Here is a 24,263-nt window from a genome sequence, read left to right as displayed (position 1 = left end):
TATGAGGGCTCCATTGTCTTCATCCATCTCCATCCTACGCTGCATGTCACATAACCATCAAACATTGTAAGATCACCGCGAGCGGATGCAGGCACTTTAATCTTCATTCCTTTCAAAACTATATGACAAACAGCGCAGTTTTTAAGTTGCACTGTTCACAGTTTCCAACTCCTTGTTCCTTTTTTCTCCCCTCCACTCTGCCCCCTTTGACCTGCTCAGCTCCACCGTTCCTCCAGTGCCTGATCACAGCTCAGTGCTTCACAAAGCATTAGCCTGTAGATGAAAGGGGGTCTACAGTAGGATTAGGGAACTGTTGTACATGCCCCAATGATTGAGGAATGCTCTCCTGCCCCACTCAAGGACAGGCTCAAACACTCCAGCCTCCAGTGCGTCTGAAGCAAAGAAAAAAAAAAGACAGCTCTCTCAGGTCTGGAAAGCAGTGAAAGGGTCTTACTGTAAGCCTCATGTGAAAGTGTTCACGTGCATGTACTTTGGGACATTGAATGGGATGTTGAAAAGAAATGCATATAGAGGAACCCTAGCTGCTAATTTCTTTGTTTCAAATTTTAGTTTTAATGTGCCTTAAACTTCAGGGGTGACAGCTCGCAACACAGACAGACAGACAGCAATGACTTTGATGATGCCACATTGTCTACATCAACTGGTAGGGTTGGCTGAATTTGTGTTACAGCTATCCTTGTCTTACCTTTAAACTAAGATCAGTGGGAATGGGCGTAGCTCTGAGCACGACCAAGCCTTAGTAGCCAAACCCTCATTAAGATGCAGACACAGGAGTATGCTAATTTTACCCTACATCCTAGAGAAGTAAAAAGACAACAAAAAGGGGCTTCATTAAAAAGACCATGCATTATTCAGAGAGCAGCAGGCCAGAGGAATGGCTTAAGGCCAATTATCCTCTGCTGGAATCCTCCACTGGCTGGCTGCTCTGCTCTACACTCACTGTCTCTCTCTTTATATATCCTTTCTTTATATATCTTCATATTCTATTCTATTCTAAGTATACAGTATAAAAGGAGTACTAGGAGCTTCAGCAGATTCCAGATACAACAGGTACAATGTCTGAGGTCTTTAAAGCCCTTTTGACATATGAGCAGAATCAGGTCTGGACATGCTCCGGAGTTGAACTTTCAAACATGTAGCACACAGTTGGAGGGTGTCAGCGTCAGACGCTTTCTCTCCTACTGGAAATCGGTTTGTTTTAGGCGAGGGGTGATGCCCGGATAGAGCGCAGAGGAGACCAGGAGAAAGGATAGAAATGTCATCAACACGTCCACTCACTCGCTGTGAATTCTCCGGACAGTTACCTGCTCTGTTCGCACAGACTCAATCGGACATTACACAGACTTTATACTAGGAAGCTGGCAGGTTCAAGTCCATTTAATGTCCAGTCTGACAGACCTAATGGACATTTGCATTCACACATTCAGCTCCAATGGTTAATGCATAGGGAAATTTGTCTTTGCAGTGCATGAGTGAAAGCAGCTTGAGATACCAGGCCACTGATAGAGGATCCACGCTTGAGGAAGACACACACACCACCAACACCACCACCCCCGACGTGGGGGTGAGCGGGGAATATTTTATATATACACATGTACATACACATGTAAGGTAGTGATTAAGCACAGTTGTGTGGTAGCCTGAAGGCCTGGTGAGTGACCTATTTTGTGGGAACAGCAACACTCACTCATATCAGTCTTCTGAATGTGTACGCACACACGCACACACACATAATAGAGACTAGAAAAAGCATAGGACAAAGATATAAGCACCTGTGCATATACTTTTGCTCTGCACACTTTTTCTTGTACTAGATTTTTTTTCTCATTTTACTCAAAACAAACTAACTAAAATCAAGGTTGGACACCTCTTTTGTAAGGGAGACCACGACAGCAGAATTAAGAAGTACAAGTTGTTTTATTCAAATGATCTCCATAGTCCTCCGCATGAATGAATCAATCATCAATGAATTTAACATCTAACACCCCCTTTTACTACTATCTGTGTGTGTGTCAACCCTCCATAAAGGCCTCATGTTCCTTTAACCAACGTTGCTGTACTTCAACATCTGTCCGGGTGTTAAGTGGTTCTCTCATCTTATTATCTTCTTACTCTCTTTCTTCTTCTTGTCTTATTTTTTGGCTTTATTTCATTGGCAGGGTGTTCATGCACCGCTCACACTTAAGCAAGATCAGAGGTCAGTATCCTAAGAGACCGGTCAGTGTGTATAATGTGTGTGTAAGTGTATTTACATATTCAAGCTGACCACAAAGCGAGACAAGAAAGAAACAAGCACTTTCATGAACACTGGCAGCCGTCAGCACCCAGGTATGAAATTCCCTTATTCTCTCCATAAAGGTTTCTTCTTTAACTAAGAATCTATTCACAGAGACAACTGTGTTCACAGACTATGCTGAGATGTGTCACTGGGAAGGTTCAGACAGACAGGAAGTGGAAGAGAAACAGGAAGGAGGAGAGTCAGTGGCTACTGGACGTCATTGCCAGATCAGATCACACAGCAGACGGAGGTTACAGTCAGAGCACACAGCTGCTGGGACACAATTTATTAACAGTGGAACATGGGGAAGTGTGTGTGTGTGTGTGTGTGTGTGTGTGTGTGTGTGTGTGTGTGTGTGTGTGTTTGTAGAGAGAGAGGGAGAGAGAGAGAGAGAGAGGAAGTCATGTGGTAACAGCCTGTCCTTCTGTCAGTCATCCTGTCACAAGACTTGCACAGTGTGTCCCATTGTGATTGCGTGTGTATGTGTGTGTTTGTTTGTGTGTGTGTGTGTGTGTGTGTGTGTGTGTGTGTGTGGTGTGGGTTTATATGAATCTGCCTGTACTGTGAAGGTAATTCAACATTCATCAGTCTGAAGCTGTTTTCCAGCCGTCTCCTTCACTTTAGGGAGATTCTTCCAGTGTTTCCAGTCGCATTTAATTGTCCCAGCAAGACCATGTGTGTGCATGTGTATGTGTGTGTGTGTGTGTCTGTGTGTCAAGCCTGGGCCTCCTCCTGGGCCTGCTCAGTAATGAGAGCAGACAGTGCATCAGCAACAGAACCCCAGACCTGTCTGCTGCGTTGGAGATATATGGGGTGACCGGGCATCTGAACCCTGCTTGACACACACACACACACACACACACACAAGCGCGCGCACACATACAAGTGCATATGCATGCATGCTAAGCTCGAACACAACACAAACACACAGACAAACACCCCAGGGGCAGCAGGGGAAGGGCAGATGAGGACATCTATCTCACACTCACCAGAAGTTACACTACCCACCACCGGCACAAACAAACACACCCCTTGTGTCTCTACAAGTATGTTTCAATCCACATGTTTTTATGCACAGACTGAGGCCGAGATAGAAATGCTGTTCATGAGGATATGATGATGATGAACAAATTAATTTTTCAGGTAAATAATGATGATTCTTATTTTTCTTGACACAGCATTGCCTTATTTCTGATAGCCAACCTTGTCAAAACAAAAACAAAAAACTAGGCAACGTTTGAGCAGACAGAGGGGAAATTATTTCACAAATATATATTCATATATCAAAGTCAAGGAGTGCGTCAGCTGTCCCTACCAAGTGAGAAAGATATAATGGGATATCTGACCTCAGGCAATAATCAGGCTGTACTATGAGTTGTCAGCTACCTGCAGCACTAATAGTCAGTCTGTAAGATGGAAGCAGATAGTATTTGTCATCCAAACAATTCAAACATCACAGAATTAAATTATTTAAACTGCTGACTATGACTAGCATCAGTCAGTTGATGTTTCAATGGTTTATGTTTAAATTTCATGCGTGAGTTATTTTGAAAATACTTAATAAAGCAAAAGTTTTGCAGAGTTTTGTTTCCTGTTGCTGCTGTCTCTGCTGCTGTAACGCAAGAATTTCTCTCACGGGATCAATAAAGTACATCTATCTATCTATATATATATATATATCTAATGTCTTCAGGCTGATTTTGTCCACACATCTCTTGTTATGACACAAAGGAGGAGAGAAGGAGAGTGCGCACACACACACCAATGTTCATACTGGTTGTTTGACAAAAAATGTTCCTGCCAAAGTTAAAGCCAAACCTACGCCCTTGGTTACAGGTGCTATTTTATTATATAATCTTGTTACAGCCATTAGACTAGTTCATGGAAACTGAACTGTTCTGCTAACGTTTTGGGAAAAAAAAAAAATCAATGGAAACATATCATCTGTGTCTCTCTCATATAAAGACACGCAGACACACATTAATGAGGCTGTGCACCAACTAGGGATGTCTATCCTAATTGACTGGGCAGGAGGGTCTGGAGCGTGAGCTTCTGCCAAACACATGTAGACTCAGAGGCATGTAAATGCCGGCAGTGTCCCCGCCACACCCCCCAGAAGACTCAATACACACAGGAAAGTCCTGGCACACCTGGCAGCATGGCTTTTGTACACATCACACTGACTTGAGTGCTGAGGAAGAGGAAAATGTGCAGGTTGAAACAGCTATGAGTTCATGTGAGTTTACAAAAACGTGCAGGAATATTTTTGAATATATGAGTGTGTTAGAATGATGTAATGTAATTGCTGTCAAAAAAAAACCAACCAAAAAAAAAAACAGGTTAACTAAAATTTGCCCCAAACTGCTCTAACTTCAATTAGTCCTCTGAAATCACCATCGTCCTGGATTCACAGATAAAACTGAGAGAGAGAGAGAGAGAATCCTGCTCCTATCCTCCCTTCCAGGCAATTTTCAGCCAAAATCTGGACTGACGATTAAGTAGGATTATGTGCTCTATAGCGAGGTTTAGCGACAACCATGTCCTGTGCTCAAACCCTGTGAGAGGGTGTGAGCGTAGGAGCGAGCACGCGCGTCCATGTGCGCGAGAGGAGAGAGGGAGTGAGCGAGAGACACCGAGAGAAAGGAAGAGCAGAGGAGAGCGAGCTTTTTGTTCCAACTGAGCCCCTAATTAGCCAGGCTAATTGAGCTGTTAATTGATCTGTTGTCTTAATTAAACATCTCCTGACGCTTCTTTGCTCCTTGTATTTGGGAATCTGAGGGATATGCGTGTGTGTATGTGTGTGCAGGAGAGTGGAACACAGAGGTAGCTAGCCCAAACAGATGAGGATAATCTGAGTGGGCTGATGACTCCATTAGACACTTTGGCTTGTTTTAGTTTGGGGCTAAAGCCGTCATTATAGATTTCTTTGGGGTTATCGTGGTGCTGAGATGCATTTAAAGCAGAATCTGATTACATTAATCTATGCGCGATGTGCTCTGATAAAGCTGCCAATTTCAACGAAATCTGTTTGACTGACAGGCGAGGATTTTAATCACGTACTCAACCAAACCTGATCCTTTAGTTCTGAAAACAGACCCATCCGTCTCTCCGCATGACGTTAGCACTGAATTTTAGCTCACCTTTATCATTTCCATCTGGAGGCAAGTAAGACAGAGCAGAAAGAAATTTCCCTACATTAAAATCATGCAGCGACAGAATTAAAATGTCACACTATCTTGATAGAGAAACTACGCTGTAGAAGCGCAGTGGAAAAGATGTGTTCAGTGAACCACTGTCAGTTTCATTTAATTTCTTTCAAGCTCTAATTGCTTCTGAAATCAAGGAAAGTTTATGCAAAACTGCAATAAAAAAGAAGTTAAGAGTTGGAGAGTGGATAGTCACCTGGATAGTCATTTCTCGCAAGCCTTTTCTGCCACATTTATTCCATCTGCACGGATTATGCAAATGTTCGGGAAAACAAAGGTTAACTTCATATTATATTAAAATGTTCTTTCCAAAGCTCTAATACAGTCAACTTCTTTAATAAATCAGGTTGTCAACAGCTTTTAATATGATTTATACTGTGAAATGATTCCTAAATCAACAGTATTTTTCTCTTTTAGACTCCTAAACAGACCACCACCTGTGCCTCTTTTTTTCCCTTTTCTCCTCATCCTTCAATCACTGCCATTTGCCCTTATCCTGCCTCCCTCCGTCACCCCCTTGTTATACTCATCCCCTCTTCTTCCTCTCAGTCTATTCTATGTTTTCTGCATCTACCTCTGGGGACAACAGGAGAGGTGTTAGGTGGTCAGTCCCTCTCTCAGCGCATATACACGCACAGAAATGCTAATACCTGGAACATAGCGTGTGCGCTGTATGTGTTTGTGTAGGTGTGTCTCCAATGCATGTCTGTCTGTCCGTATCGGGGGGAAAGGGAGGGGGATGCAAAGCGTAGTTGCTAACTTTATCATCTGCTCAGAAGGGTGGTGGCAGATGGCGCTCCAGTGCACGCGCAACACCGGTGTTTCCAAGCTCTGGTCGGAGGAGTGACAGTGTGTGTGTGTGTGTGTGTGTGTGTGTGTGTGTGTGTGTGTGTGTGTGTGTGTGTGTGTGTGTGTGTGTATGGGGGCGGGGGGGTAGTTCAATGCTGTGCGGCCAGTGGGTGTCAACAAGGATGTGATGAAGTAAGACCAGTGGCATGAGGAAACAAGGAAAAGAGGAGAAGAAAAGGAGGAGATGGGCATCGCGAAATTCTCATATAGGCTCCAAGAATGATTAATTGAGTGCGGTAATGGTTAACCAGCATGGAGTGATTTTGTCTTCCTGGGAATGTCACACTGATTAACTGAAGCGCTTGACTGAGCTGACCCTTGTGCTCAATGGGAGGAATATAAACTTGGGGTGGGGATAAAGTGTAGAAAGAAAAACCAACCTCATGTTCATCTGGGATATGTTGAGAAACACTTCAGAGATGTTTCTGTTTGATATCTCTGTGACCTCAGATAAATTTTCAGCCACTTTCTGCCAAACACTCACACATGGAGAAGATGTAGAAACTATGTCCGACACAAAAACAAAGCTCCTTCAACACATATTTGAAGGAGCTACAGTCACTTACTTGTGAGAGGAACATTTTCTGTTTTTAATCACTGAGCCTTTGCTTTTGCCTGGGCTTTCAATAATCAAACAAGCCGAGCACACCATGGCAGATGTCACGTCCATACTCTGTGGACTATTAAAGGGGTTACCATGGCAGCACAGGGTGGTCAGACACTGACAAATCTATTATGCTGTAACCACTGTATGCCATGCTGAAGACACTGTGAATTTAAGATGTGGGAGCAACTGTTCAAAACTGTGCCTGTAGACTGTATGGATTCTGCACATACAAATCACCAATCATCATTTCATGGATCTGATATGTAAACACTCATTTACACCCTTGTGATACCTCCCTCCTCTGAGGCTGCAGTGGTTGTTGAAATAATAAAACACATCAAGTGGTTTTCAGCCCTCTGGCTCCCCAGGGAGCTGCTAACTCCTCGCTACCCTCTAACATTATGTTTACGAGCTGCACCCGGTTAAAAAACTCAATCTCAACTCAAGGTTTCCAGTGTTCACAGCAAGCTCAGATAGCTGAACGCGCAGAAGTTGTCCCTCCACTGCAACACTCCACATACAACACCTCCACTGACGGAACTTCAATCTTAATTGGATCTTTGTCAGGTCGTAAAAAACACCAGATCTGACTGTTTGATTTAGAACTTCCTTCTGTGTTGTGCCACAAGTTATCAGAGAGCACTAGGCAATAGGATTTACCATCAGACAGAGAAGTGCAATATATCACCTTCCACATCAGGACAGAGGAAAACTGCATGGCAGGTTGCTGGTGCAATGTTGCACGTCTGCACGCAGAACTGTTATGTTTTATCGACAGTGACGCCTACACCGCACTGTTTATGACAGATATGACCACAACTGTAACTCACAGCCTTCTGGTTTTCATCTTAGGTGTTACAGATAGCAAAATGTCAAAGTGTCAGTAATATTTCTTCATGTCAGGTTATGGACAGTTACCGTCTTGGCTAATAATTCACTCTGTGAAAAAGAGAAACAGGCCAAGTGTTATGGGTTGATATCAGCTGTCCTCTCATGTCAGGGCAGGAGGGTTCATGCTCAGGCATTCTTCACACTTAATATAAACAGATTAGCTAGGGCAAGGATTCAAGTGTATTCCTCTGGAACACATTATGTATGTCAAAATAAGGCCAGCTAAAAGGTTTTTCAGGGTTTTTTTTTCCTCTTTGCTCATGTGTGAATGTGTGAAAGTGGCTGCAGGAGTCGGAAAGAGAAAACAAAGATTAGATTAGAAAAAGGCAGGGGCGGTGTTAATGGAACTCTGATTGATCGATACATTAAGGTGTGAGGTCACTGCAAGTTCAGGCTCAACCACACTATCTGGGATGTCACCTATACTGAATTAAGATTATGTGAATGCGAGTGTGAGGTGGATCAGATTTAGAGCACAAGTTGGTGAGGTGTGCCTATGTGGATGAATCGTCTGCCCTAGGTTTGTGTCCAATGCCGGTCTATTAGTGATGGAGCTGGTCCATGCAGGACCACATGGCCGGCTGTAACCGGTGAGTGGGTGGGAGGAGGCGGAGTAAACAGGAAGTCATTATTACACTTCCTGCAGCTGCTTTACACCTACTGACCACATGGACTGACTGGAATAAATTCAGTAATAAACTCAATATTAACAGGTGTTCCTCTCTGCAAGCACAAACACACGCACATGCCTCATTTAGGGTTTTTTTTTTTTCTTTTTCTTTTCCAGAGAACTATTTCTGAGTTTCCAAAAAGAGGAAATACCCAAAATTACATCCGCTCGCTCAGATGAGCCACTGTACTAAGTATGGGAAAGTCCATTAGACTCCAGAACAGAAGGAACCAAGTCCAAAACGAGTGTGCATTATGTGGGTGGAGAGTGTGTGTGTGTGCATGTGTATTTGTATGTATATGCGTTCATGGCGGTCTGCCTGAATGTGTCTGCTTGTGATTGAGTCAGGGTGCATTTCTCTGTTTGAGGGAAACTTTGACAGTCTGGCGTCTTTGTTCTAAAGTTCAGACAGGGAAGCAGATGGCTCTTCTCAGTGTGACTTAGCAAGCTAGCTAACTGTGGAGTGCAACTCCACTGCCTCTGGTGGTGCCACTGATACTGCTGTATACAACGCAACAAACAAGCTATAGACTGAGCCTCTCGGCTATAGCAAGCAAGCAATTTATTCTACATAAACATTATGTTGTTGTTATATGTGTTGTATATGGTGATTGAGAAATGTCCTTTCATGCAGTGTATTATCCTCTGAGGCTCACAGGCTTAAAACGATCACATTTTTAGGCCATTACATCACTCCAAAACATCATTTCCACCAACATAAAGGTAATAACAGTCGTTGAATAGCATTTCATTTGTTGTGCTTAGTATAGTCTGTTTTAAAATGATGGTTATTTGTATTAGAGCTAAAGCTGCAAACTGAACACCAATGTCGTCTTATTAGATTTTTTTAAAAAAGGCCACAATAATGTGATGGAAGCAATGGAAGCTGTGAGGGATAAGCATTGGTTCCACTACACCTCTCTTTCACATCAGTGTCACTGGAAACAGTTACTCTAACAGAGAAACATGCTGGTACGCTACAGGCTTTATTAAATCAAAAACATTTCCAGTGCCAGATTTATTGGGTCACATTTATTAGCTTGTTCCTAACTGTAAACATGCTGCTTCTCCGACATAATCAAAAACAAATTTAACTAACCGCGTCACCAGAAATTTCTGCTGGTCGTAAAAGTTCTCCATTTAAAACGACGCTCGCTTGAGGTTGTTCTTGTTTAATGGCTCTGCTACTCCTGTAAGCCACATGACTCTGATCAGCTGATTCATCCCCCCTATGGAGACATTGTTTCCAAATAAAAGACTCCCACCACAGAAATCCAGACCTCATTCTTCTCCTTATTTGAAAAACCCCACACTTTATCTACAGTGGCAATATCCTCCCTCTTTTACTCTCTCTCTCTCTCTCTCTCTCTTTTTACCCCCTTCACAAGACGTTTGGTCTTTAATGTATTTCAGAGAACATCTGCTAACTATCACTGAACCTCGTGGGATTTCCATTTAGCCCAGTTAATTACTCTATCAAGCCAGGTTCATTATCATATTCCTCCTCTTAAAAAATGCACCCGACACTGTGTGACTGTGTGTGTGTGTGTGTGTGTATAGGTGTAGGTGTAAGGGTGTAAGTGTGTGCCCAGACACACGGGTGTAAGCGTGTGTATGTGCATGGCTCTGTCTTAAACACATTCCTAATTGCAAGTGGTTCAGCCATAATACTTGCGTTAATGAACCAGAGCCGTCTATAGGAGCCGGCTCTGGAAGTCAAGTAGGGAATCTGTTAGTTTGCCTCTCTGGGGAGGATAGTGAGCTGGTATTAATCTTGATGAACAACAACCCCGTGACTTCTGCTTGTCTGTAGCGTTCCCTGCAGAGGTTAGTCCAGGTGACTGATGGCACAGCCTCTCTGTCTCATAGGAGTAGCTTATCAAGAGTTTCATTTGAAAATGAGATACCCACTGTTTAAAAAATGTGACACCTGCTCTTAAAAAATGCTGTTGGCTTGATGGTTAAACTCGTATATTTCCTCTAGGTGATAAATCCACACACAGTAAGTGCCAACAGGGAGTCTACACCAGCATTTTTTGGAGAGGGCAAGACACACCATGCACAGGCCGTGAATCCTTTGCAGCACTAGAGACCAATCTCACTCAAAATATTATTGATGTTCTCTACTGACACAAAACCTTTCTCCCCAAAAAACAGAGTTTCAGAAAGTACAAGAGCAGGAGGGTGTGCTGTGTAACGAATGAGGAGACATTTTTCAACCCAGAAGGTCACATTCCTCCTTCAGGGATCAATAGACAATCACAAACAACAAAAAATAATAATACATCAAGGAAATGCTGTTTTTCCTAATATGGACACCAAGTACTTTAAAATGACACCCTTTATTATCAGTTTACTGTTGTCTCATTTATAAAGTGCTTTCAAGTGAGTGACTATTGTTTTGTTTCTAGAGGTCACAGGATTTAAAGCATCACCAGCTGTTCTGCTAAACAACCATCAAAGGAAAAACAATCACAGATCCATCTTCTAAAATGTATGAGCTGGAAGCTTGGCAGGATCAGTGAAGTCAACTAAAAGTAAAAGGTTACAGGTTCAAAGACAAGCTTTGACCCAAAGGCCCTGCGAACACTGAGAACTAGCCAATCTGACCTTAAATGCCACCATTCAACAAGTTATGTACCAGACAAAAAACTCAAACTAGACCACCTCACAGTTGTATGCCTCTGCCAACCAATCACGCTGCAAGAAATATGGTCACAATGTCTCTTTTCATTCTGGAGTTACATTGTTTTTGCATTATGACCTTTGACCTTTTGATATATAAAATGTCATCACTCTCACATCATTTTATCCTAGTAGACATTTGTGTGAATGCATTTTTGAGTCACGGCCAAAAACGTAAGGTGACAGTGAAGTTGACCTCTGACCTTTAACCACCAAATCAGTTGATCCTGGAGTCTGACTGGATGTTTGTGCCCAATTTGAAAAAAACATGATGCCACTGGCTATGGCTGTCGCCGGCTCTGAGGCAAATGATTCTAGTGAGAATTTGTCATCGTAGGTGAGTAAAAAAATAACCTCTAATAGTGGTGAGGAAGTTCATTTTACTACCAAATATGTAATTTACTAGAGACAGGTTCATATTGTGTGTTATGACCCTTCTTTTTGTTGCTAGGACACTGACTGGAATAATGCCTGTACTGATATTAATGCAGGATTTCACTCATTTGTGAGGCTTTCCTTAAAGTTTGGATGCAGTACCATCTCTACTCAGCTGCATCAGTCCACTTCAGAAATGGCTAATTAAAAGTGTAAACTCGTCCAATGTTAGCATACATTAATAGGTTTGTAAAACACATTTTTCAATACAATGAATTGTGTGATGGCCCTGCCCTTTGTAATACACTTGCATGTAGTTTTCATTTCAACACCTAGAGGATCAATCAGTCCTCTCTCTAATAATTGCCTTCCCATTCTGATTGCGACATCAGCACCCACACTGTGAAGCTTTCCAGTACATACAGATTGGCTTCCTGTATACGAGGGTATATATGGCGGTGGGTGTTCGCGGAGTGCGGAGCGGTGAAATCTACCCTTTGATGAGATTAGCTGAGTGGTGTACTTGAAATAACCTTTCATGAGCTGCCATTATTGTATTAATCTATTCTAAAACAATTTGGTTGAATTAATTAGGCCCTACATATTTCAGCAACACTCACAGGCTGCCTGGAAACAGATGGCTCTGAGGGCGAGCCGCTCTCCAATGCATGTGTACGGCTGAGGAGTAGAAGGGAGAGAAGAGAAACAGAAGTGCTGAGGGAAAGGGGAAAAGAAGAAGAAGAAAACGGTGGTGCGAAAGGAAGAAAGGAAAGAAGGATGTGTCATCAACACCTCTGTAATGTGTACCTGAAACACTGACGAATGAGAGAAAATGAGTCAAAGATTAGACTGAGCGAAGAGAGACATGAGCAAGAGTGAGAAAGTTGCTCAGGGTCTCGGGTCCTAACGCCTATCAGTTCCTCTGTAGCCGATGGGGAGATTGGTAGCTTAACAACAGTTGGGTGAAGAAGGCTATTATCTCAATCCTACAGTGTTCTGGATGGGTTCAACCTTGAACAGCTTGCAGATGATGAGCCTATCCATATGGTGTTTAAATCGCTCAGCGTTTCCTAAGCCATTAACCTTCAGGACACCTCGCACTTGTCCTCCACTTTGACTGACAGCTCAGTGTAGATTTTATTAAATATTACAACTATTAAGTAAAATTTCATACATCAATAATATACCCAACAAATACCACACCCACATTCATCAGTGGCTCCAAGCGTTTTGGATTGTGACCTCTTAAAATGAAGCAATGTCTATTAATGACCTTTCATCGCAGGTTATTATAGATAAGAGTTCAACCAAAAAGTAACTGGATTGTTCTGTTTGAAGGATATCGATGCTCTTGAAGAGGTGAAAATATCCAGAATTTCACAAGAGAAAGTAAAATTTATATTAAAGTCAGAACAAAATAAATATCAATTTGTTTAACAGATTTTTCTGACCCCCACCCCCCCAGGTTGGAAAACACTGCTATAAAACAATTTCTTCCTGGCAGTTGTAATGTTTATGTTAGTCAAATTTCTATTACATTCTGTGTAGTTAAGATGTGCAAAATACCCATGCTGACTCACAGGCTGAGTTTCACTTTCCAAGGGATGTGCAACAGTGCAAAGTGGTGAGGACAGTCAGGATATTTTACAGACTGTGGCGTGTGGATTTAAGAGCAGAGGAGCTCGAGTGATGAAGTGCTGAGGCGTTTACAAGGCGCTGCCACATCATGAAGGACAAGTTAATGGCTGGAGGAGTGGAGGTGGATCATAATGCACTCCGTGGCCCGGGTCCAGCCAGGAGAATTTTTAACAGGAATCTAGACCTTGCTGATGAGGATGACCCCAGAGAGGAAAGACAACAGAGGAGAGAAAGTGAGAGCAAAGAATTTTTTTTTTTTTGGGGGGGGGGGGTAAGCAATGAAGACAGTGAGAAAGATGATACAGAGGTTCTGGGGTTAGCTAATGTTGCTGCAGAGTGCTTCGTTCACTCCAAGTCCGAGTCGACTCTTGTTTCAAGGTTTGGGTAATGGACATCAAAGCTCTGGCACTGTCTCTGGAGCCAGGGAAATTAAAGTTTTCCAACTCCTGACTTGGCAGGAGCTGTGGCAAAATGATACCTTTCACCTGAGAGGGGAGGGAGGGAGGCAAGGGAGGAAGGCTTTGCAGTGAGAGTGATGTCACTGGCAGAGCCCTCTCAAGCCATTTGAGAAACAGCTTGACCTGGAAACACAACACAGGAAACAAAACGGGGGGGGGGGGGGGGGGGGTGACGTGCCGGCATCAGTCTATCATGTGTTATATTTCTATGACACGAGCTGATAAACTACAAATAACTATCTCACATTACCCTAACTGCCCTCTCTTTCTCTGGCAGTATAGCAGGGCTATGGCCCGTGCCAGTGTCTCCTCTCTGCCTGCACCACTAGCGTTTAAACTAACACGGACGTCCTGCTGCCCCGACACGAGCCGGGGCAGAGTGATCCCTTGTGCCTGCTTTTATTACCTTGTTGACACCAGCTGCTAGTTTTAAGCACTTTTAAATGCTGAGTCTGAGTAGTGGCTCAAATCACAGAATTAATGCCGTTATTCCTGCCCAGCTTTCTTTTTGGCAGTGCTTTTAAGCCCCAGACTTAACAACGAGCCTGGGTTTTATGCATTCAGACAGCTGGTGGGAATAAGGCAGTTGCCAGTGGCATAAAACACTGTGTGCGTATGTGTGTGTGCTTGTAAATGTGGTCGGCGTGTGCCTTCGCGTGTGGGAGGGCATCTGAATATTAAAAACTGTCTTTTAAAAGTTGCTTGTCCGCGGTCCAAATATTAAAATTGCACATTTGTCACATTGGTCAGTCTTCGCAAAACAAGGATTTATCTCTCATGCTCAGTATTTGGCATTAATAAAGGTGATTAAAATGCGGTGGAAATGTGACATACTGGAAACCAAATGTTGCAGATTCCTCCTTCCTCTTCACCAGTTTGACACTCAACTTCCACTCTCTCCACACTGGCACGCTTCATTACTACTACGCCTGTGTGAAGTCACTCGCCTCTACTTGCACACAAACACACACCACCGCCGCCGCCGCCGCACAACCACACTCATCAAAGTGTGCATTCCCGTGTGCCGCCCCCCCCATTCACACACACACACTTTCCCTCACTTCACACACACACACAAACTAAGCAATGCTATCTAGCAGCTGTACCTCTCCTTATGTGCAGAGAGTGTTGATCCCAGTTCTTCTCTCACACACAGTGAACATATGTCAGTCAGAAACAAGGCAGACTCTGTATTCCTTCTTCTGAATAAAAAGTTTGCTTCTCTTTTTTCACGCAGCACTTCTAAAGTCTCCTCAGACTCATGTAGAAAGACCCCAAGTGATACACGGAGGTGACCTTGTTGTGTCTTGTGTGTGTGCGCGTGTTCAAACGCGTAAACGTGCGCGTGCGTGACATTACAAAGGGAGGATCTGAGATGCCTTAGGTAAAACAAATACAGACTCTGATAGATGCCAGCAGCACCTGTCTGATTTACATTTCCTAATTGCAAATGAATTACCAAAGAAACATTTCACCAGCGCTGACAGGCAACACGACACAGAGATGAGTTCTACCTGAAGGAGAAAGTGTTTTCAGAGAAATATTTATAGGAGACTTAGAAAACTTCCACCTGAGGCAGCAGCCCCCTGAAGTCTGTTTGAATGTATGTAGAAATGCAAATGTATGTGTACATACGTTTGCAACTGGGGAGTTTAAGCAGGAGCTTTGACTCAAGACAGAAAACAACTCTGCATACAATCTTTGTATACAAAACAGCTCTTTCTTCCATTTAACAGCCAGGTTGCAATGATGCAAAGCTCTCCTGAAATTCATGAAGTCCATGTCCCTCTCCTATAATGTGATTTTCTACTCTTTGCCATACTTTATACTTTCACTCATCTACCCGAAGCCTTCATTTTCTAAACTAAGGTACTAAACCTTGGCCAACTGCTGTTCCTTAGCAATCTAAAATTCAAACTAAGGAACTAAAGATTATTTTCATTAGCAATTATTCTGCTATAAATGTCAAAAAAGGTGGCAAACGCCCACGGTGAAGTCATCAAAATGCACCAACAGTCTTAAAAACAAAAATATTAAGTTTACTGTCACATGAGACAAGGATAAGCCCCAGATGATCACAACAGATACAGTTATGTTTGGTATTTTGCTGAAAAACCATTTAAAAGATTCATCAGTTATCAAAATATTTGAAAAGTTGTATGTCGATGGTCAAATCTATTGAATAACTAATATTTTGAGCTCTAATAATGATAGCACCAAGAGTTTAGTCAAAGGTTAATGAACATTTAGAATATTTAAAAAACAACATAAAAATATGTAAATGAACATATGTAAACACCCAATTTGCACCAAAAAGCAAAAACAGTCGCAGAGTGTAATTTTAAAAATCTAAAATCAATAGTAAATAAGGGAAAACAGAGCAAAACAATGGTGGGAATTTATGTTGTGTAGCGACTGTATGATGACTCAACCTAAATTCATTATTCATCATGTTTCAAACTCAAATACACCACCATCCCACTTTCACCCAACACCTGAGGTGAGAAGCGGTCCCAAGGGTCCGAAACAGGTCCAACAGGTTCCAGGCTGACAGTCGACCCCCTCACCCAAACTCCGACAAGAAAACAACACCTGTCCTCATGATGTCATGCTTTCACTGGTATCCCATACTCGCCCGAAGACATATTCAGTCCTTCTTCACCTCTCCCTGCCCTCTGCCTGAAACCATACACATCCTGTTGTCATTATTCACCACAACCCTCTCAAATACACCTTAAAATGAATTCCCAACACTCCAGTGTGATCTCCTCTAAAAGTCACACTGTTGTCTTTTGTCATCTTTATCTTTGTACTGGGGAGAGCACGCAGGTCCAGACTGAGGCCATTGTGACAAATTACCACACAACCGTTTCCAAAAACCACAAGATTTTTGTCATTTTGTTCAAGACAGAGCAGGAAATGACAAAACACAGATAAAACGTGAAGGAGAGGAAAGAAAGGAATGCAGGTCAAAAGGCTCAGGTGACACAGGTGGATGCGGACGTGCGGTGTGTACACACAAACCTGTCCGTACTTGCTGTGTCCATATAGGTATATGTAAAGACAACAGATGGATGAAAGTAGAACATGAACCCGTGTTTACTCCTTTTATCCAAACTTTACTTGCTTCTGTGATCAGAGCTGTGTTGTGGTAGCGAGTCGTCTTTGATTTGGGAGCACAGTGCTGTCACCGCCGAGCACCACGCACACACACAAGCACACATGTGCGCACGCACACGCACACACAAAGACACAAAGACACACACACAACCCAAGCAGCGGGAAACAAGAGAGGAGCAGCTGTGAGTTGCACTCATCAGTTCAGATTGAGGGAGACACAGGCAGGCTGGTAAACAGACACAGATGTACGGAGCTGAGCAGAACAGAGAGTGGGAGAAAGAGGAAGGTCACCCTTTCACAATGGGAAGGTAGCGACAAAGTCAACAACACTTGCTGCGTGACTAAAGCTACAGTAAAAAAAAAAAAAAAAAAAAGACCAGTCAAAGTGGCAAATGTCTATTATTAATTCCACTGTTTGAGAGAGAGCTTATCCTATCATTTTACAGAGTTTTCTCTTAAGTATATTTTGTTATTAATAATTATTTCATTTTTGTACTTGAATGTTTGCATCTGACTTACACAGTATTTCTGCAACAGTGACCACTTAGGCACTTCCATATGTGAAACTGTCATAACCACAAAAATCCCGGACACCAAACCTACACCGGCTTCTAATGAGCAACAACCAAGTAATCTTCATTCATGAAGAGAGAGAACCTGAGGAAATCAACCTGCCAAAACCTTCTCATGTGACACACACACGCATACACATACACACAAAGCTTTGTCAGCAACTGTTGCCTCCCCTGAGGGTGACACCCCACCTGGGAGCTCAATCCTGTCAGTGCTCACTATCTCAGTTTCCCTCTCAGTTTTGTATGCTCTCTCTTGTTACACTCTTTCTCAGAGTCCCACCCCACCACCACCCCGCCCAGGGACCGTATTAACCCCCAGTCGCAGGGCTAGATGGAGTAATGGGGGATTATTCTTTAACATGAAGGGTTTAAGCCCACTTGAAAAGAAAGACAAGCAAATGCCCTTTATAGAGTTTAAGAGGAGGGGAAACAACATAACACCTACCTTTAGTTTCCTACATCTTTGTAAAGGGATGACTTCAGCTTTGTGTTGACACCTACAGAGACAGGATCATCAGGACTTCATGTTTTGCCTAAAAGTGCAGACAGTGTGCAGCATTTTGCAGCAAATGAACTTTTGTATGTACCTTTACTGAAGAACAGACTAGTCAACTGGTCAGTTGGTTGAGCAGCTGATCAATCCAGGTTTGAGAGGATTTTCTGTATCAGATAAAACACAGTTGGTTAGTTAACTATTATACACTGTAACTGTAATTCTTTGAATCTGTCTTTGACTATCCCTGTCCCTCTCTCTCCCAGTGGTCTCCCCTCTGATTTTACATAAGAAAAAAAAAAACACATTCCCATGTTTTCATAGAAAGCGAGATGCTCTGCACTGAACTCTGTGAACTGCCACCCACTTTCCCCCTTTAGTGTTTTCTCTGAGTCACTCTATTCCACCAAACTATGTGGTGCGCTATCATGTTACCCGTTGTTATAACAAAAATCTGGCCAAGTTTCCAAGCATTTTACTCATTTTCTGAAATCGCTCCAAAACAACAATGATTAAATATCCAAATGATGCTTATGTTACGTTTACCTTTAACACCTTAACTGTTGCTTTGCTTGTTTACACTTTTTCCAGTTCTTAAAGAAACAAATGAATCCTTATCTTCAGCCACAACCACAGTTGCAAATGTATAGTTACAAACTGTTACAATTACTTCCAGTGAGTGCTTAATGACCTTAGCCTCCAGGTTCCAGTAATGTCTAACCAGTCTGAGGTAAATATTTACCTGCAGAACTTATCAGACATTAATGACTGATCACCACCTGGAGCTAAACCACTCTCCTGTTCCTGACTTAACATGCTAATAAGTTGTCCAGGTGTGTATATGTGTGTACACAAGCTGGGGATGTTTGTAGCCTGCAGGAGGTAGAAGTGAAAGACCACCAACTGAACAACAAACCAGGTGGTAAAATCAAAGAGAAGACAAGTCGGTCCAGCAACTGTTCCTCAAACAGCTAAAGTAAAAAACTTCAGGGGGTTGAATCTGTACTCTTTGCAGCTGCTGCTAATAACATCTGAGAGCCAAACATGCTGCAGCTGAAGAGCAACAAAATTATTCTTTTACAGAGTTTTCCCATTTCCCAGCCCATTTCAATGCTATAGATTTATCCATTCTAAAAAAGAGGGTTTTTTATTCCTCATTTTTGTCAGTTTTGTTTCAAAAGTCTCCAGAAATGCAGCTGAAAGTGCAGATGATTGCACTGCAAAAATTACCTGATTACCCTAGCTCATGACAACAACTCTGTTCTGTGGCTGACTCTCGTGTGTCAAGTGTTGGAGACACCAGTCCCCCTGACATTTCCCTGTTTTTAGACATTTGTGGACATTCCATGCCAACATTTTTACAATGACTCATTTCTGCAGTATCGGTGCATTGCCACTAACAGTATGTGTAAAGGGGCACTCCACAGATTTTATACATGAAGCTCAGTTTCCTTATCATGGTTAGCATTACTCAACAATAGTTGTGTCATGTCCTCTGTGGCTCTGGAGGGAGTTTCCCTAAATCTGACAGAATAACTCAGATGATATCTTTTTTTGGCTTGGGCTCAGAGGTGGATGTTGAGTTGCATGTATGGACCTTGACTCATACAAGGGCCAAAGGTCTCAGCCTCAGTATCTCAGCCTCTGCTGCTGCAAATTTGACTATTCTTTTATTAAAATGTCCCTAGCGAGTCCTCCTGTCATTATGGAAGTGCAACGCTGCCTCTGCATTGTATAGTTAAAGGTAGAGGTTTATGGCTAAGCTATGGCTAAGGTATGAGTAGTGTTACACAGCAGTTGGTTAAAGATCCTATGGGAAGGGCACTTGAACTTGAGCTGTGGATGTAACAAAAAGGTCCAACCAACAAAACTCATCATCAAGTTTTTAAAAAAAATTCTGCCTTTCTTCCCATTTCATTAAATCAAACTGCATTTTCCTCTATTTAAACTGAACCTTTACTAAATACATCACATAAAGGCAGTAATAATAATACCATTGCCTTTATGGTAAGGCAAATATTGTGGTTACAGATTTTTTTTAAAATGCACTACACATCCACATCCACAACATACTCACTGAATAAAGGGCACATTAGCATTGGGGGTCAACTCTGCAGAGCCGTTTGCAACTGTCAACTTGCGAGAAACATTGCTTTTATTCTTATTTTTGTCACAACAGGACAGGTAAGGTAAGTCCACTGAGACACGCAACTTTGTCTTCTTCACTGCTAACATCACCTTGAAAGCGAAACAAGCGTTGAGACTCTGGCGGACCCACGACATATTCTCATTTAGCGGCTCCGCTGTTGTGGGATGTCATGGCTATTAATTCTATCTGAGCTTCATTAATCCACATTTTCCCATCCAGCCCCCCTGTCCTTAATCATCATTTCAGCCTTTGCCAGCATGGCCTCTGGTGGCCAAATACAACTAGGGTCACAATGTGTTGCCTCAGCACTCAGGGAGTATATGCACACATACACATACATACAAAACACAGATAATAAAACAGGTCATCCATCTCAATCACACAGCATTGGACCCATGTCATTACAACCCTCTCACTGGGGTGAAAGAATAGAAAGTACGTACACTCATAGACAACTGCTTCAGTGCATAGAGAACTATTACAGACAGAAAGTCGTAATACTTGCCAGGTTGTGACATCCACAAGAATCCATCTTGTATGGCACTCCTGAGTGATATCTGATTTGTGAAGGAGCTGAAGGTCACTCAGCAGTGAGGAGAGAGGGAGGTAAAACTAGAGTCAGAGGGGACGATTTAGAAACGTTAGCTGTTTGGAAAAGAAAGGCAAAACAAAAAAAAGAAACCCATACTGGCAATTGAGAGGTGGTGAAAGAACTGACGACTATCAAGACCGTCTTAGTACAGCTCAGTCCAGGTGGGCGATTGGTTGGAAACCGCTTATTGTTCCAGCAGATCTGAGCTGTTTGCCGTTATCTGAATACCAAATGGTTCCAATTTGCTGCGTGAGTGGGGGGGGGGTTGAAATACCACGGAGGGGGCCAATACACACAATGGAAACTGGAGAGGGTAATCTGATGGAAATCTCTGAATGTTCCTCTCCCTGCTTGCTAAAGGTTAGCCTGCTTAACTGCCTGTCTGCCGGGTGGTTGCTTGTTATTCACTCAGAGAGACAGACAGACAGAAACACATAAGAGAACGGGAGTATGCATAGGAGGAAATCAAGACAGTGGGTGGTAGTTTTGTCTGTTTCGAATGGAAAAAGTAAAATCAGTTGTCTGCTCTGTAGGATTTTGTCTTAAAAGGTTTCCCCTCAGCTGATCCTTTTTGACTTTTCAGTCAAGTTCATGAGCTGACCTTTGACCTCTAGATGCCTCAGCAGCGCCTGTCAGCTAAGGTCTACAACTGAGCCCACTTCTCCCATCCAGATCCTTGTCTTTTTTCTTCCTCACATACACCAGCAAGAGTAAATAATCCCACCATATAAAAGCCATTTCATCTCTCTAATGCAGATAGCACATAAAGAGAACGGGGGGCGGGGGGTTGTCTGTCTGCATCACAGGACTGTAAGCACATAGAATAACTGTCGCCGAGCACAGCCAAAAGCCCTTAGCATTGTGACAGAGCAGATGTTAAGAGTAATGACAGTGGAGATTACCCAATAATTGTAGCAGTGTAAATCATTTCAGAGTGGGGGGGGGCAGAAAGAAGGAGAGAAGGGGAAGAGAGGGGAGAAGAGGAGGGAGGGATGGAACAAAGGCGGATGAACCGCGGCTGAAGCACAGACTACCTTATTGTTAGTATAAAAATGTAAACGAGGACAATTTATATGCCGCACGTATTTCGTTTTTTTTCTACATGTTTATAGGCAGACAGCTCATCTGTAGTTGCATAAAAGAGGCAGCTTCTAGAAATGAGTCCCTGCCATGTTTTGTGGTGGTATTGGTGAGGTGGGTGGGGGGAGAGGGAGGTAATGGCGATTATGACGATGTGGCTGCTAGTGTTATTGTCTGTGTTTGGGAGCTAATCGCTGTGATGCAAGCTGCTGCCTGAGGCCAAGGATAGAGGATAGAGAGAGGCCCCTGCATCTAAGAGTGTGATGACATATTTCTCACTAACATCCCTTAACAATATTGTCGCCCCCACCACCCCACCACCCCACCCACGTGACCTCCAGCATCAGACCCTCTCCGGCATCGTACCTCCCCCTAGTCTCAGATCACCACAGTCCACGTGGGTCAACAGTTCAGGGGCCTTGACACCCACGGCAACAAGAAGCTCCCCTGTAAATGTACGTGTGGGTGCATGCATGTGTATGTGTGTGTATGTGTGTGTGTGTGTGTGTGTGTGTGTGTATGTGTGTATGTGTGTGTGTGCAAGTGCATGTCGCTCTCACTTGCTCTGTTGTCGCCTTGATTGTGTAATAAACTTTATTCAGTTAAGCGTGAATTATTGTTAATTGAACTAAAAAGTAATTTTCTTAATTGAAACAGAGGGGGGTGGGGTGGGCCAGATTAACAATGTAAAGGAGTGTTTTTCTCTCTCTCTCTCCTCTCTCCCTCTCTCTCTCTCGCCATCTTGAGACTTTTATCTTGTCTAATTCTTTTTCCCGTTACAGTTCTCACCATAATTTTTTTCCTACCCTGCAACTGCAGTGAGAAGCCTGTAATCTACTTAGCCTCACACTCATCTTCAAAATCGAGACGGGTTACACTGAAACATTTCTGAGGAACAATTACTGCCTGTATGCTGCTTGCCGAGGTTTTTTTTTTTCTTTTCTTAAGAAAATTTCACCATCCACACACAAGCAGCGATATCATTAAAGCCCTTTGTTGCCATTATGCTGTGCATGTCTATTGTTGTACTGTAGTAGCACTGGATCCATAGATCACCCATGCCAATAGCTTAGAAGGAAAATGCAGTACAGAAATGCCAGAGTAGGTTTGGCCAGAAATCCAGTATCAGCCAAACTACATAATAACATCTCTGTTTTCATATTACACAATTATGGACTGTTATCATTTATAATGCCGTGGGTTGAGCTGCCTAATTTGTCAGAACCGATTTACCATCATTGTAGTATCATCTTCGTATTACTACGTGCCATGATAATATAAAAAAAAAATTCCATAAAATCAATGGTAAAAGGTCCAATTACAAGAAATGCAAAACAGCAAAAATACATGTACCTGCACAATCAAATGATCCACATGCCCTGCAAACACTACTGGGTACAAGAAAAGCTACAGAGGAAGACAACAAGAGCACAGTCTCTCACATCCCTCTTTAAAATCTCCCCACTGGACTGTCAGTGTGAGCAGAGTAATACCCACTGCAGACAGCGCACTTACTGTCAAAACCCATCAATTTAATCTAATTACAAAATTGACTGGATTGAACTGAATGTCAGATTTTTGAAGGAGCACCACGGGAAGAGAGAAAACATGTCAACACCACAATACATCTTGTTTGTCCACTGGCATAAACCAAATAAAATGCAAAAACTCCTCCATGTTATGCATCAGAGCTCTCTGCGCTGTTACAGTGCAGGCCGTCTTCTCCCAGTCTCCACATACCTCGTCCGTAATGCTTTACAAAATCTATGTGGGAGAGTGCACTAGGCCGCAAAAGAAGAGAGCGATGTTTTGGAATTCAACCCACATACCAGAGCTACTGCAGAGCTTCAGGAAACGGTCACATTCCAGTAAACACATGTGGAATTACCAGGGCAAGAGCTCCTGGTCACCAGCCTAGCCAAATATTATCTCATACAGAACAATATCACCCCCCTACACGGCAGCTATTGGCTGAGAGGGAGGAAGTGATGTATATTGACTTTTCATTTGGGTCTTGCTGACTCTGCTGACAAAAGGACCAAACCACTTCCAGCTGCTAAACCTAGAGAAAACAACCGCATTTTGCTGAACATGATTCAGCTGCATTTTGTTTCCCAAATTAGCTTTTTTTTTTTTTTTCATCAAGCACTTCTGTTGCTCAACAGCCACAATTGTGAGTCATGCAGTGGTTAAAGTAGCTAAATGACACTCACACTATTATCGCAGTAATATTCCTCTAAAGTGATTAGTAGATTACAAGTAATATAACCAAATGAGGCCTACAAATGGCATAGCTGCACACGTTAATGAGATCCATGTACACAATAAAATAAACATTATCCATCTATTCCTGCTGATCTTTCCCACATTAACACATGACCTTTTGTAACATGAACATTCTTGTCTAACAATACCAACCATCCTCCGCTATTTGTCTATCTATAGAGTGTGTCTGAGCCATCTAACACCTTGTCAGTCATGAAAGCAGTGAGAGAGGGTGGGGGAGGAGGGAGAGGTGGAGGAGGAGGAGACGGAGGAGGGGACAAGAAGAGTGCCATTACCAGTGTTCTGGACCC

At 42.8% G+C, this 24,263-nt stretch overlaps 1 long non-coding RNA gene across 2 annotated transcripts in view; it reads right to left on the bottom strand.

Annotated features, from left to right (window-relative positions):
- Positions 1-18,035, bottom strand: part of LOC108888147 (uncharacterized) — a 139,501-nt gene extending 121,466 nt beyond the window's left edge. For both annotated transcript variants that reach the window (XR_007815126.1, XR_001961772.2), the window contains exons 1-2: positions 17,961-18,035; positions 17,819-17,870 (exon numbers count right to left, since the gene is read on the bottom strand). This is a non-coding gene — a long non-coding RNA (uncharacterized LOC108888147). The remainder of the gene's footprint in view (positions 1-17,818; positions 17,871-17,960) is intronic.
- Positions 18,036-24,263: the final 6,228 nt, after the last annotated feature.

This window comes from Lates calcarifer, linkage group LG19 (assembly GCF_001640805.2).
Source record: "Lates calcarifer isolate ASB-BC8 linkage group LG19, TLL_Latcal_v3, whole genome shotgun sequence".
NCBI lineage: Eukaryota > Metazoa > Chordata > Actinopteri > Centropomidae > Lates > Lates calcarifer.
Note: the sequence above shows the minus strand (reverse complement) of the source record. Positions and strands in the feature narration are given on the sequence as shown.